This window comes from Plectropomus leopardus, chromosome 4 (assembly GCF_026936395.1).
Source record: "Plectropomus leopardus strain MGB_pleo_1.0 chromosome 4, ASM2693639v1, whole genome shotgun sequence".
Taxonomy (NCBI): Eukaryota; Metazoa; Chordata; class Actinopteri; order Perciformes; family Serranidae; genus Plectropomus; species Plectropomus leopardus.
The window spans coordinates 13,330,460-13,343,523 of NC_142179.1; the positions used below are offsets into that span (position 1 = coordinate 13,330,460).

Sequence of the window (13,064 nt, forward strand, 5' to 3'; positions counted from 1 at the left end):
GACAGGAAGTTGAGTTGAGAGAAAGGAAGTTTGAGTATAGTACTCAAAATAAAATATCGACTGATATATCTGTCTGCTCCTCTGATATAAAGGTCATATGGTGTTGAAATGCAAAATTCAGTATTGTCATATATCAGTCGAAAACTCGACTGATATATGATTCAGGCCAATATTCCTTGATTTCGACAGACGCATCTGCCGATACTGGTTTTACCTGTTTCAGGATCACTTTACCTGATTTACCGGCCAAAACAATATATCACTAAGCTTTACATGCCTTAATTTGTTGTGCAATATCACAATCAGTGTCTAAACTGTATGAATCTATGGACAAATTATATTTTACGGCATAAATAAAATAAAATATCAGTTGATCTATCCGTCTGCTCTGCTGGTATAAGGGTCATATGGTGTTGAAATGCAAAATTCAGTATTGGCAGTGATGTCTGTCTAAAACTAGACTGATATATGAGTCCAGCCGATTTTCCTTGATTTTTGACAGACGCATCTGCCGATACTGGTTTTACTTGTTCCGGGACCACCTCACCTGATTTATTGGCCAAAACGATACATCACTCAACTTTACGTGCCTTAATTTGTTCTGCAATATCACAATCAGTGTCTAAACTGTCTGAATCTACAGCCAAATGATATTTCAGGCATAAATAAAATAAAATATTGGTTGATATATCTGTCCGCCCTCCTGGTATAAGGGTCATATGGTGTTGAAATGCAAAATTCAGTATCAGCAGTGACATCTGTCAAAAACTTGACTGATATCAGGCCGATATTCCTTGATTTTGACAGACGCATCTACCGATACTGGTTTTACCTGTTTCTGAACGACTTAAAGTGATTCATCGGCCAAAGGGATATATCACTTGACTTTACGTGCCTTAATTTCTTCTATATCATAATTAGTGTTTAAACTGTCTGAATCTACAGACATATGATATTTTATGGCATAAATAGAATAAAATATCTGTCCCAGATAAGACTTGAACCAACAACCTCAAGCACACTAACCACCTGCTTTACCCACTGAGCCAAACCTCTGGACACATGGCCTCTTTGTAACGATCCGTTTAGCTCATTATCAGCAGTGACATCTGTAGAAAACTGGATTGATATATCAGTCAGGCCCATAATCAACTAAGTTCTTGGCAGGGAAAATTCAGTACTCAGTATATGAAAATTCAGGAGACTATGAGACAATTGTGTGTTTTTTAACAGTTTTAAGAGTTAGTTGCAAGGTACGTCATCAATAACTTATATCAGCAGAGCAGAGAGCTATATCAGCCGATATTTTATTTATTCCATAAAAGTCAAACATCACCTGTCCCAGATAAGACTTGAACCCACAACCTCAGACACATTAACCACCTGCTTAACCCACTGAGCCAAACCTCTGAACATGTTACATGTTTGTGATGTTCCCTTTAGCTCATTATCACTAGTGACAGCTGTAGAAAATTGGACTGATATATGAGTCAGGCCCATAATCAGCTAAGTTCTTGGCAGGGAAAATTCAGTATTCAGTATATTAGGTTAGTGACGTCCCCTTTAGCTCATTATCACTAGTACCATCACTAACATAAAAATGTTACGCTGTTCCACGGGAACACTGTAAAAGTATTGTGCGGACCTTGGATGACTTTTCATTACCAAGGGGTTAAGATTGGATATACAGAATTTGAAGTCGATTGGATTAAACCAGTAGAACAAGTTTGCAAAAGCATGAGGACGGAAATCGCCAAAAATTAGTTCAAGATCAAGTTTCATGAGCTTTTGAGCATGTTTAGACCTCTAAAAATGTGATTCATTTGGCAGAAAAATAATAATAATTCCTTGCATCCCAAGAGGGTCTTTGCACCATAGGTGCTCAGGCCCTAAATATTGTCAGGCCATTATGAACTGATGAAAACATCATTAGGAATATTATATTCAGTTTCTTCCAATATGTGCCCCTAATTCCTACACAGTGGACCTTCAAGGACTGTTTTTGATTTTTGATTTGTATATATATAAAAAAAAAAAAAAATTTCATGACTACCTTGTTTATGTCTGATCGTATCAACAAAGTCACTTTTAAAAGTGAATTGTATTTTTGAAAAGTGACCTACTGTATTGACCAATGATACTACAGATATGGAAATGTATGTAAATACACAACAGAGAACATGACATTGAATGTTTTTGTTTTGTTTGCCCACAGGATATTGACAAGACAAATACATTTAAAAAATCCTCTGAATGTGCTGCAAAAATCAAAGTAAAGAACAACACAGAAATAAAAAAAAAAAAAAGTCAACAGATTGTTGCAATTTTCTCCTTTCAGATTTTTTCTGTTTCTGAGTCACATCACTTTTCTTTCTGATTGTCATAGAAGTGTTTCAATTTGCTCTGTAATTTTCCCAAAGAAGATTCCACAAAATGAAGTGTTAGTTGCAATAATTCTGTAAAATCCTGAAGGGGCTGGGTAATCGTGTTTAGGTTTTTCAGCTCATCTGTGTCACCAAGGACGCGCTTGGAGAATATCTTCTTTCTGTGTCTCCTCAGCAAGACATAACACAGACACAGAGACAACATGTTAATCTGTTCTCATGGAACTGAAATCCAGACTCTCTTAAATTAACATCCATAATCCTTGCTTACTGCAGACATACTGCACATGACAGGACTTAAATCACGTTTTTCTAGCTGAAATAAAGCACCAAGTGCGTTTCTGCTTTGACTTGAATCTCAACTTGAATAAAAAAAAAAACGAGCAGTTCAGATCATTCCTCACTGATTGCAAAAACAAAACTTCACCTTTCTCTTTAATAGAGTGCTGACAACATGCAGCTCAGCCATAACTCATTTAATGTTAAACAAAAGGTTGAGAAACGTCTCTTCTGGCCAAAATTGCTTCTTATCAGGGACGTGCCCTGCTGTGTAGATACTGTGAGACGAGATGAGTGCTATCTGCAGTGAGGCATTAACGGTTGACATGTGTTATGCTGCGGACTGGTGTGACCAAACAGCCGGCCTGTCTGATGAAACATCTGCTTCCCATCTCGTACAGTAACTTCTGAGAGCGAGAGAGATACGTTTCCTCACTGCTATCTTTCATTTTGTCTGCACTTAGATCTTTTTTTTCCCACTTTCTGCTACTTCTCTCCTTTACAGAAACAATGAATCACATTTCTGACTTTGCTCTTGTTTCTCTCACACAGTTTAGCCTCCATATGGCAAGTGTCCTATTCAGTGGAAACTGGGAAGCCTGTAATTATAACCTTGTGGTCTTTGTGAGTTATCATCCTTTGGCAGAGATGACAGTGGTGACGGGTGGCATTTGAAAGCCACCGGGTAAAACATTTTTGCAAACAAAGAGGAAGAGGAATACAGCTTCACTTGAGGTGAGCAGCCCTGACAATCTCCAAAAACCATTTACGTAAGAAAATGAAAGTGCAGGCATAAACAAATACTTTGGCAAATCTCTCCTTTTTCCATAACCCTTGTTAAATGTAAATACATTCATATATCTCAGTCTACATGCTGAAAGAGTGAGTCAAAACTGTAATGAATTTTCATGACAGTGAATTTATCGCGGCTAAAGGTTAACCTCCTTCGACCGGGGATTTGGATTTCACATTGAATAACAAAGACAGAGGGGAGCAGAGCCAAACCAGCAAACCAATGTCCATTCTGGTGAAGCAGGCGAACTGTGGAGCGAGATCTTTGTCTTCTATTTGGGTCCGAGAGTCGAGGTTAAAGCCCCATTTAACCTGCACTGCATGGTTCTTCCTGTCTGCTTTTTTTTTAAAAAATAAAGAAACCTTTCACTCTTTTCTCACTTTTTCTGCCCTTCCATCCATCACTCGTGTCTCACACACTCATTTCCGGAGGGTACTTAGCCTGAGGCCTTGGGTAAAACACAAAAGAAAAGAAAAAGAGGAAACTTTGAGGACTTCCATCTTTCATGTGAGGAGTTGTTTCTCATCCTAACATCAAAGAGAATGTAAGTAGCCACAGAGGACATGGGAGCTGCCTCTGTCGAATCACAGAACTTCAGGGTGTTGAATCAAGGTGGCTACGCCGCTCATGTTTCCAAGGCCCCGTTTTGTGATTTTGGCAAAACTTTTCAAAACTTTCATAGCGTGACCTTGAAAACTATCAAAGTGTTGCTAAAACCCACGGATTTTCTGCTTTAGTCTCATCTTGTTGAGGTTCTGACTGTACAGTGACTTAAAATCGTCTGGTTTCAACTCTTGCCTCGCCCCCAGAATGCATCGCAAGGCATCCTGCAGTTCGACACTTCTCTCAGCAGTTGAATTGATTTGAATTTCACACCGCCTCGGGCCTCAACATTCAGATATTAAACACATATCTCAGATATTTCTCGCTGTCAAAACAGCCTGGGTCGGCAACACTTACTTGTAAATCAGAAACATTGTAATCTGCTGTGACTGGAACTCGTGAATGCTCTCTCTCAGTCGGTCTGACACACATAGGCGCCCTTACACTCGTTTAATCTCTTCTGAAGCACCAACTGACTTAGGCCCACAGAGCTTGTCTTTGTGTTGGTGTTGGGGAAACTTCAAAGGTAGTTAAACATCACAGAGGGGTTACAGAGAGGGCTCTAACCTCTGACTGCAAGACACTGCCTGCTAAATGATAAAAATCTTAATCAGACGTAACTGCACTCACTGACGTGTCACTTGTTGAAAGGCAGAACAGCGGACTTTGACAACTAATGAAGCAGAAGAAAAGGAGGTAGGAGAGGAGCAGAAAATGTTAACTGCCTCACATTCACTCCGCCTCAACAGCAGCCAGACCTTTAGAAATTTCTTATTAGCTTTCATGGACTTGCTTGTTGTCATCTTTTGAAAAAGGACATTACTGTTTAGATGATGACAGCAATTCATTAAGTTCTATTTAATCCCCAGTTAGGATATTATCCCATTAAGTCTTGTGTATGTTTACATTCAAGAAGCACTCGCATTAATGGTGTTATTCAATATTAAAGCATTCATCAGACAATCGAGAGTCAGTGCACAGCATACTGATAAGCCAGTTAAGATATAATTAAAGGCCTAATTATATCATTCTGCACCTCAGGTATTAACACCGATGTACTAACCTATCCACCTCTCTGAATACAAACTGTAGTATTTAATACTCAGAGGAAATCAACCTGAATTACAGGTCCCCGGGAACACTTTTCATCAGCTGTTTGATGCTTTAAATTGACACCGGTGCTGTTTGTATTAATGTGGAATAGACTTGTTAAAAGAGCTGCCCATGAATAAAGCAGCTAATACAATTAATCCAATTTATTCCTGAATCTCACTGCTCTCCCTTGTTGACATATTGAAAAAGGCAGCTTCCTGAAAACACAGCTTTAGTGCAAATGTGGAAAAATGTTTGCTTTTTTCTTTAGTGTTAACTCCTTTTATTAGCTTGTTTGCAATCACGCGACTATTAAAACGTACAAAATTAAGATGGAGGGCAGGAAGTGATTAATCTATATTAATTTAATTTTGGGAATTAGATATAAAGGGAAGAGACTACATAGAAAGATTAGATGAACCCAGGCTTTTCTCATTACGAAGACATCAAATGCGGCCCATTAGTTAGAAATTTCAGCATAAAATATTAGGCCAAAAGCCACCTTTCCCAGTGTAGATATGCAAAGGTCAAATGACCTTGTCCTCCAGGTCTCCTAGTGTTACTGATGTTACGCTCCTTTTTTTTTTTTTTTTTCTTGACTACTTGAACCCTTTAATTTACCTCCTACTTTTTTCAGGGCTCAAAGTAACCCTTGTTTTTTCCCAATTTGATGGATTGGAGCAGCTATAAACCAATCATAGGCATTTGTGCAGCACTGGTAGCTTTTGCCAGCAGTTGCCTGCCCTCCATCTTGACAGCGCACCGCCTTATGAGTATGCAAAGAAGCTATTAGCTACGTATCCTCACATAACAGTTCATTATATATTTAGACAATTGCTGCCCCACAATAGACATTATGCAAGTGTAAAGTTACAGTTTAAGAAAATAAAGTTCCTTGAATTTGGTTTAGGAAAAGACACATGGTATCAACGACTCTTAAAATAACTTAAAGTTCACTTGGTTTCACACAGTTCTATACAGAAGTCTCCGGGGGTTAAGTCCTGTGTTGTTTGATCCATCTACACCCAACCTGCCAAGTACTCACAAGCTGCATGACTCACCCACCATAGACAATCAGCCCCCTCTACTCCTTGGTCCAGAAGCAGAATCCCTTAAAAACAAAGCTTGGCTAGGGTTTAGCAAGCTTTTAAGTATTGGGTTAAAACAGAGGCCGTTAAGGTTGGGGTATGCATAAGATCTTGTTAGGTTACGTTATGGAGAATTAGAGCTTCATATATAATGAAAAATGTAAATAGATAACGTGGATTATTGCTACGCCTCATATGTACTCACTACAACATTGCCTTGTTGCAGGGTTCAGACTACCTTTGTGTTGGTGGGTTTGTCTTGTACTGGTCATGGGTGCGGTTTTTAGGGGGCTTGTAGACTTCAGACACAATATAGCTGAAGCCTAACAGGTCTCCAACCTACCTCCCTACACAGAGTTACGTTCTTTATACTACGTCCTTCTTTACTCCTGTCAGTGCATCAATCATGTAATCGCAGCCTTCCTGATTATGTGGGATATGCATAAATTACGGGCTCATGATTACATGGTTTATATGCAAATTGTGGTGCATTACTTTTACTAGGTATACGTAACAGAAGTGCATGCGGACAACTTATTGTTTGTGCTCAGTCATGATGAATCACTGTTAGGAAGGTGGCAACCCCCATCACGCTATGATGGCTAAAAATGTGTGGCAAGCTTCTGACCTCTTCTGACATCTCCCAGCAACATGTTTTGTAATTCATCCCGTTTTAAATGCAGGAATTATCATTCAGAAATATTTTAGCATAAAACAGATCCCATGTCGTCTCTCCACAGAACAAAGACTCAGCTTGTATCGATTTGATGAGAGACTCACTCATGGACATCGTGAACGTGACCATTTAAAATCAGTTCAAAGCAGAATAATGACAGCTGAATGTGGGTTAGACAAGCTTCAAAAGCACAAAAGGATGAGCTGCCGTGATATGAGATTCAGTCTCACATGGCCAAAAAGACAAAGCAAAGCTTTTGTGTGGACCAGCAATGGCAAGTGGTCTTGCTGAAAAGCATAATCAAAGCATTAAAATGTAAAAGTGAGCAGCAAATGTGTGTAGAAAATAAAAGCAGGCAAGAGAACAATAAGCTAATCAGTGGAGGAAATTATGGCTTATAGCTTGACGTCAGTAAAGGAAGTGCGTAACGTCGGGAAAACATCCAGGCCACTGTTTCTATTATGATTCACAATGAGCCACAGTGAATTCATCTGCCTCACAAAGGCCTATCACAATCTTTGGCCAGTGAGAAACAAATCCTGCTGTTAATACACTAATGAAGGTGTTACAATGACAGGAATATGAGTCGTAGGATTATGACTAAACAATTACTTTTTTTTTTTTCTCTTTGCTACAGTGCTCACTCGCCCTGCCTTAAAGGACCACCTCACCAACTTTTAACCTAAATCCTATCAGCCTTTTTTTTTATAGGATTAACCTAAATCCTATCATTCTACTGCAAGGATATATGAAACTACTAACATTAAATTACCCAATGTGCTCCCCCTCACAGGCTCCTGGAAAACTTCCCCAGCCAAATGCATCATCTGACAGTGAGCAGAGTTCATGTTAAACTAAAGCGTCTAATCTTGTCGGCTCATTTCCAAGGATAGCTAATTTGAAAGGAGAGAAGTCTCCATAATCAGACAACCAAGAAATCCTTCTTCTGGCCTTTTTTTGCTCACTAGTGGTAGAAGAAATATGCTGAAAGTTAATGTGTGATAGTTATATACTGACTGTTTTTAAAAGAAATGGCTACGAAATGCTCTCTTGTTCATGTTGGCACTTGTTTGTTTGTTTTGGTTTAGTTTGCAGAGCTAAAATGGGGATAAATCACTGGTTAAACTGACCTTTCCAAACTACACTAGTTGACTTTTGTGGTGTTTAGGGCTTTTCAACAGCACAAAATATGTTTGCACATTTGCCAGAAAAGCTAAGACAAGCCTACAATCCTATGCTCTTCTAGGAACATCCTGTGCATTGTAAGAAAAACAGAATTTGCCTGCACAAAAATGCTATTTTCTCTGCTAGCATTGGACAGATTTGACAGTTTTTTTTTCTCCCCCCCATAACTACAGGTAACATTCCAGATTGACACGGCACCCCCAATAACGATGGTGAAATCTCCTGCCAGCTGCCTTCCAGAAATTGAGGTAAAGTGAAATGCTAAGGCTATCAAGACTTTTTGGCATGAAAAAAAATAGCGCATCATCCCAGTGTGAGCGGGGGTCATACTCTCGCTCTATAATACCAGCCTCACCTTGGCTCACAGGTGTCAGAAAGCTGCCTGCAGCTGAAAATAACCTGGGCAGAGCAGCTGTCAGGCAGCTGGTATTACCATGAAATCCATGAAGGGGAATCATACCTCTCAATAAACTTCAGAAGCTCTCATCTAAATAGCAAATATCATCAAAATGTTTTGGAAACATGATGTTAGAGAAAAATCATTGCAGTTCCTAAGACTTCAATTCACAAACAAGTTTCTGTTTATCAAGACCACAGCATCATCTTCAGGCAACTGACACTTGTGAATACTCCTCCTGCGTATCTGAATGAGTATGACAAAACAAAACCATCCCACTAGAAAACCATGTCTCCCTAATTTAACACTCATTTTCTTTCACAATTGCATTGGAGTGAAAAGCGTAATTGCTGGACAATTTTCACAGTCAACTTTTTTTTCTATCACTCTATCATATTTAAACAACAAAATAGGTCAGTATCTCATGACTTCCAAAACAACACATTTCTTAAACAACAAAAATTTTGAAACAGTTGCATTTATGCTACAAAACTAGGTGGTTAGGTGTAGAAAAAAACATATAGGCTACACTGTGTAAAATAAATGTAAAGCTTTGAGTTTGGCATTTCGGTGTCATCTTGGATTTTTGGAGCCAGAGGTGACCAGATTTGGTGAAGAGGTTGGAGGAACAAAGGGATGCATCTGAATCATAGACTGCCATGACACCTCGCAGGGAGCCTGTCACTTAAAGTGCTCTGTCTTTTATTATGTGCAACTGTAATTCTTCATAAAATGAGGATATAAACAGAAAGATTAGCTATAGAGACCAAAACTGTTTTTTGTACCACGCTGTAAACATTTTTATTACTGCTTTAAAGGGGGGCATTTTAACAAGGGGCTCTATAGGGTTTAACTTGCTCTCGGGGCCAACCTCAAGTGGCCATTCAAGGAACTGCAGTTTTTGGTGTCCACTTGAAGAAAAAAACATTGTTTGACTTTAAACAAGTACCATTTTTACTGACAAAATGTCACATATGTCATGTGACAGATCTCACACTTCACATATGTTATTAGCATAGTATGCTACGCATACAAGCATGCTACGATAGATTGTTCTCAAAAGAGGTCAATGTTGACTTTGGGTCACAAACACAGGTCTCCTGGATTAAAGTCCTGTGTTTGTTGGACCCATTCACCACCCCTCCCTCCGAACCCACAGGGACGACTTCCATCTTTATACAACATTGCGCAGACTTTATGTTTATGATGGATATATGCAACATACAAGTCATTTGGAGGTGTTTGGGGTGGATTTTGGGCGTACAACGTGCAGGGCCTTGACACCAGAGACCGAGGCTCACATCTTGAAACCTGAGCAACAAAACCTCACCAAGGAATGTTTTACTGTTATGCTCAACATTTTCTGATTTGCAAGTCAACATCTTCATTATGTTATAAAAAAGACTACTCCTGGTGTTTCCTTTCCAGTGTATTTGCTATTGCGAGCAAAAAGTACATACATTTCCTGATAAAATGTTCTAGGACACAGAGTTGCACCAGACACTGTTACAGCCAAGATTAGTTGAGTTAGCTGGGTAAACATAAATACAGGACGGCGATGTTTCAGGGTTACATTTGTGTCCCAGTTTGACAACAAATGATTGAGAGGGACAGAGAGAAACACTGTTGTTCGCTCTGCTTAGCTACAATATCTTTCTCCATCTTATATCCTTTCTTATCCCCCTTCCTTCCATTGTTCAATTTGGCCTTTCAGCCAGTTTGTTTCCCTCCTATCTCTGTATTACCTTACTTATAACCTTCACTGCTACATTATTGTTCTGTTATGTTTAATAAATCTTTATCATGTGTATTCCTTTTCTCTCTCTTCCCTTCTCCCCTCCCTCATTTCCCATGTCTCTCCTCTGTTGTCTCTCTTCATTCCTCTTTTCTTCCACCTCTCCCCTTTTCTTCTACCCTGGATAGCTGCTGTAATGAACCCATAAATTGGAGCAACACAGCGGTGGCTACAGGTCGGATAGGGGGGAGGGTGAATGTAAGGGGGGGAGAGTTGAGCCTGACGGAGAGAAAGAGGCAGAAAGAGGAGAGAGAGCGAGGGGGGAAGCAGGGCAAGGATTCATTCTTGCAGACAGGGGAAGAGATATGACTCCAGTTGGAAAAGAGACAGACTACAAGGGGAGAGACGGAGGAGGAGGTGCAGAGATGGAGGAGGAAGAGAGACAGAGAGAGGCAGGGGTGGGGGGAAGGGCGTTTGGGGGAGGAGGTTCCATAAATTGGTTTCAGGAATTAATTTGCACTAGGTAAGGTATAGCCTTGGAACATGCCATCCCAGTCAGATGAGAGGTCCTGTGGAAGGGAGACTGATCACAATGGCAGCAGATGGTGGAAACTGGCAGGGCTGAAGGGAGGGCCAGGGGTGAGCAATAGGGAGGCGGGGAGAGGGGGAGAGGTGTATGGTACGTTGACAGGGGTGGAAGAAAATATAACAGAGACAGATGAGGCACGGACAGACAGACAGACAAACACCAAGCTCAAATGTACTGTGAAACACAAGCGGCCACCTGGCAACTGCGATGGTCCCACTGGAATACCGGATAATGATGCTGTTGGGTGCTAAATACCATCAGTGTGTGAATACTCATCACTTTGCAGCATTTCTAATTACTCTGGTGGTGTCGGGCTAATACATATTGGCAGCACTGTAATATTCATTAGCAGATAAGATTCCACAATGTCTCAACTGCAAATGAAAAAGTTGGGGAGTAATTGTAATTTCTTTTAAATCACAAACAAGCTTGCAAACGACTTTGGATATGAGCTAATGCGTTTTCACTCAAGCAGAAACTTTTTTTTACTTAATTTGAGAGATTGATGGTATGGTTAAATGTTTTTTCTCCTGTAAAATGGGCTGCATGGATTTATCTCTGGCATTAAAATGCAGGGGAAAAAAATCGTCATTTTCTTAGTTCCTGACTCTGTAATCATTTCACATATATTGATTCCAATTCCACTTTCACTTACGCAGTTTGCTAAGTTTGCACAGTACAGTTGACACCTGAAGCCAGTAATACTAAGGGCGACAGGAAGGAAGAGGAGGCAGGATGGGTGGAGCGGGAAATGAATACTGTTGACTGTGGTGCTCAATTTGCCATGCTGAAAAGCATTAAGCTGCATGGAGGCAAAACTGTGCTTAATACCATCAAAGCAATCAAAGACAGGAAAAAGGCAAATATATAAATAGCAAAAGAAAAAAAACACGATCTCAGACCAAGCCATGCAAAATATCAAGAACTGCTCACAAGAAACCAACACAAGAAAATTAAACAAATCTCATCAGAACCGACTCGCATATAGAAAAGGAAAAAGAAAAGACTGTTGAGCTGGAATTGAAATAGAACTGATAAATACTGAAACAAGCTGCAAAAGTGTCTTATAAAAATCATAATAATGATAATAATCATACAGAAAAAACAGCAGGAAGCATTGTTCTGAAATGTGAAGCCCTGTTGCAGTTACCTGAGCTTGGACCCCCCCCCCCAAATAAGAAAAATACACCCGGAGCTTTTATGATTGTAAAACAGCTTTAAGCTTTTGTTATGTATGAATCTGAAAGTTTAGCATTCCTCACCATTCCCTGTGAGGTTCAGGGTATATTACACCTGCTCAGGTAAAGGCAACAAGGGGAGCGACAGCATGTTGTGATGCTGGCTGTAGGCATGCTGTCTGAAGTCTCTGCCACCATTGTGCTTGGATCTACCCACTGGTGCCTTACTGCTTCCAGCTGACATCGACTGCAGTCGCTGCCTCTGTTTATTCCACAGACAGGAGGTACTGGAGTATGTATTGTGACAGAATGAACCACCTTTTTCTAATGTTTGTAATTATGCGAGACGGTATGTTTTTAGCTAGCTGTAGTTTGTGTGAGTCACATCACTGTGTATCTGATATTGTAAATATACCTGTCAACACTTTTTGCTGTTCTGCAGGTGTTTTAAACATCCTCAAAGACTCTTTTAACTATCTGGGTGTGTTGAAAAATCTTTAAAGGCTGCAATTAACATTTTTTTCCATTCAAGTTATAGAAGGGGTCTTTAGGAAAATTCTGGAAGTACCTTCAAACAACTCAGTCACCAATAAAAATCATGTATGTTTCTGAAAACCACGAATACGTTATATTTGCATTTATGTGACTTATATATTGAAACTTTATGTTTTAACAATTCTGTGGTTAATGTGTTGTTATGTATAGGCACAAAAACCCCTTGGCATGGTTAGGAAAAGATCGTGTTTTAGCTTAAAATACCCAGTTTTGTTGGTACAATCCCTGCTGAAGAAGCAGCAATGTCCCTGTATAAAACAACCCCTTTCAGTTCCACTATCCTAGCAGGAAACACAGCCCTGTCTTGGTTAAAAAACAGCAGCTTTTCACTGAACTATTCCCGCTGGAAAAACAGGAACCAGTTGCTAAAAAACACTGACATTTGGATACTACAAATCTTCAGGAAAACGTCCACAAGTTGCTAAAAAAAGGTTTGGGGGCTAAAAAAGCCGCAAGAAAAACAGCCACAGACTGCAAAAAACACCCAGATTTTGGTCTAGAGTGGAAACA

At 39.8% G+C, this 13,064-nt stretch overlaps 1 protein-coding gene and 1 long non-coding RNA gene across 4 annotated transcripts in view; one reads left to right on the forward strand and one right to left on the reverse strand.

Annotated features, from left to right (window-relative positions):
* The window catches only part of LOC121944542 (uncharacterized), a 63,660-nt gene that overhangs the window by 44,123 nt on the left and 6,473 nt on the right, over positions 1 to 13,064 (forward strand). The window contains exon 8 of the long non-coding RNA XR_015776416.1: positions 8,274 to 8,348. This is a non-coding gene — a long non-coding RNA (uncharacterized LOC121944542). The remainder of the gene's footprint in view (positions 1 to 8,273; positions 8,349 to 13,064) is intronic.
* Positions 1 to 13,064, reverse strand: part of sema6a (sema domain, transmembrane domain (TM), and cytoplasmic domain, (semaphorin) 6A) — a 137,317-nt gene that overhangs the window by 8,284 nt on the left and 115,969 nt on the right. The window lies entirely within an intron of this gene.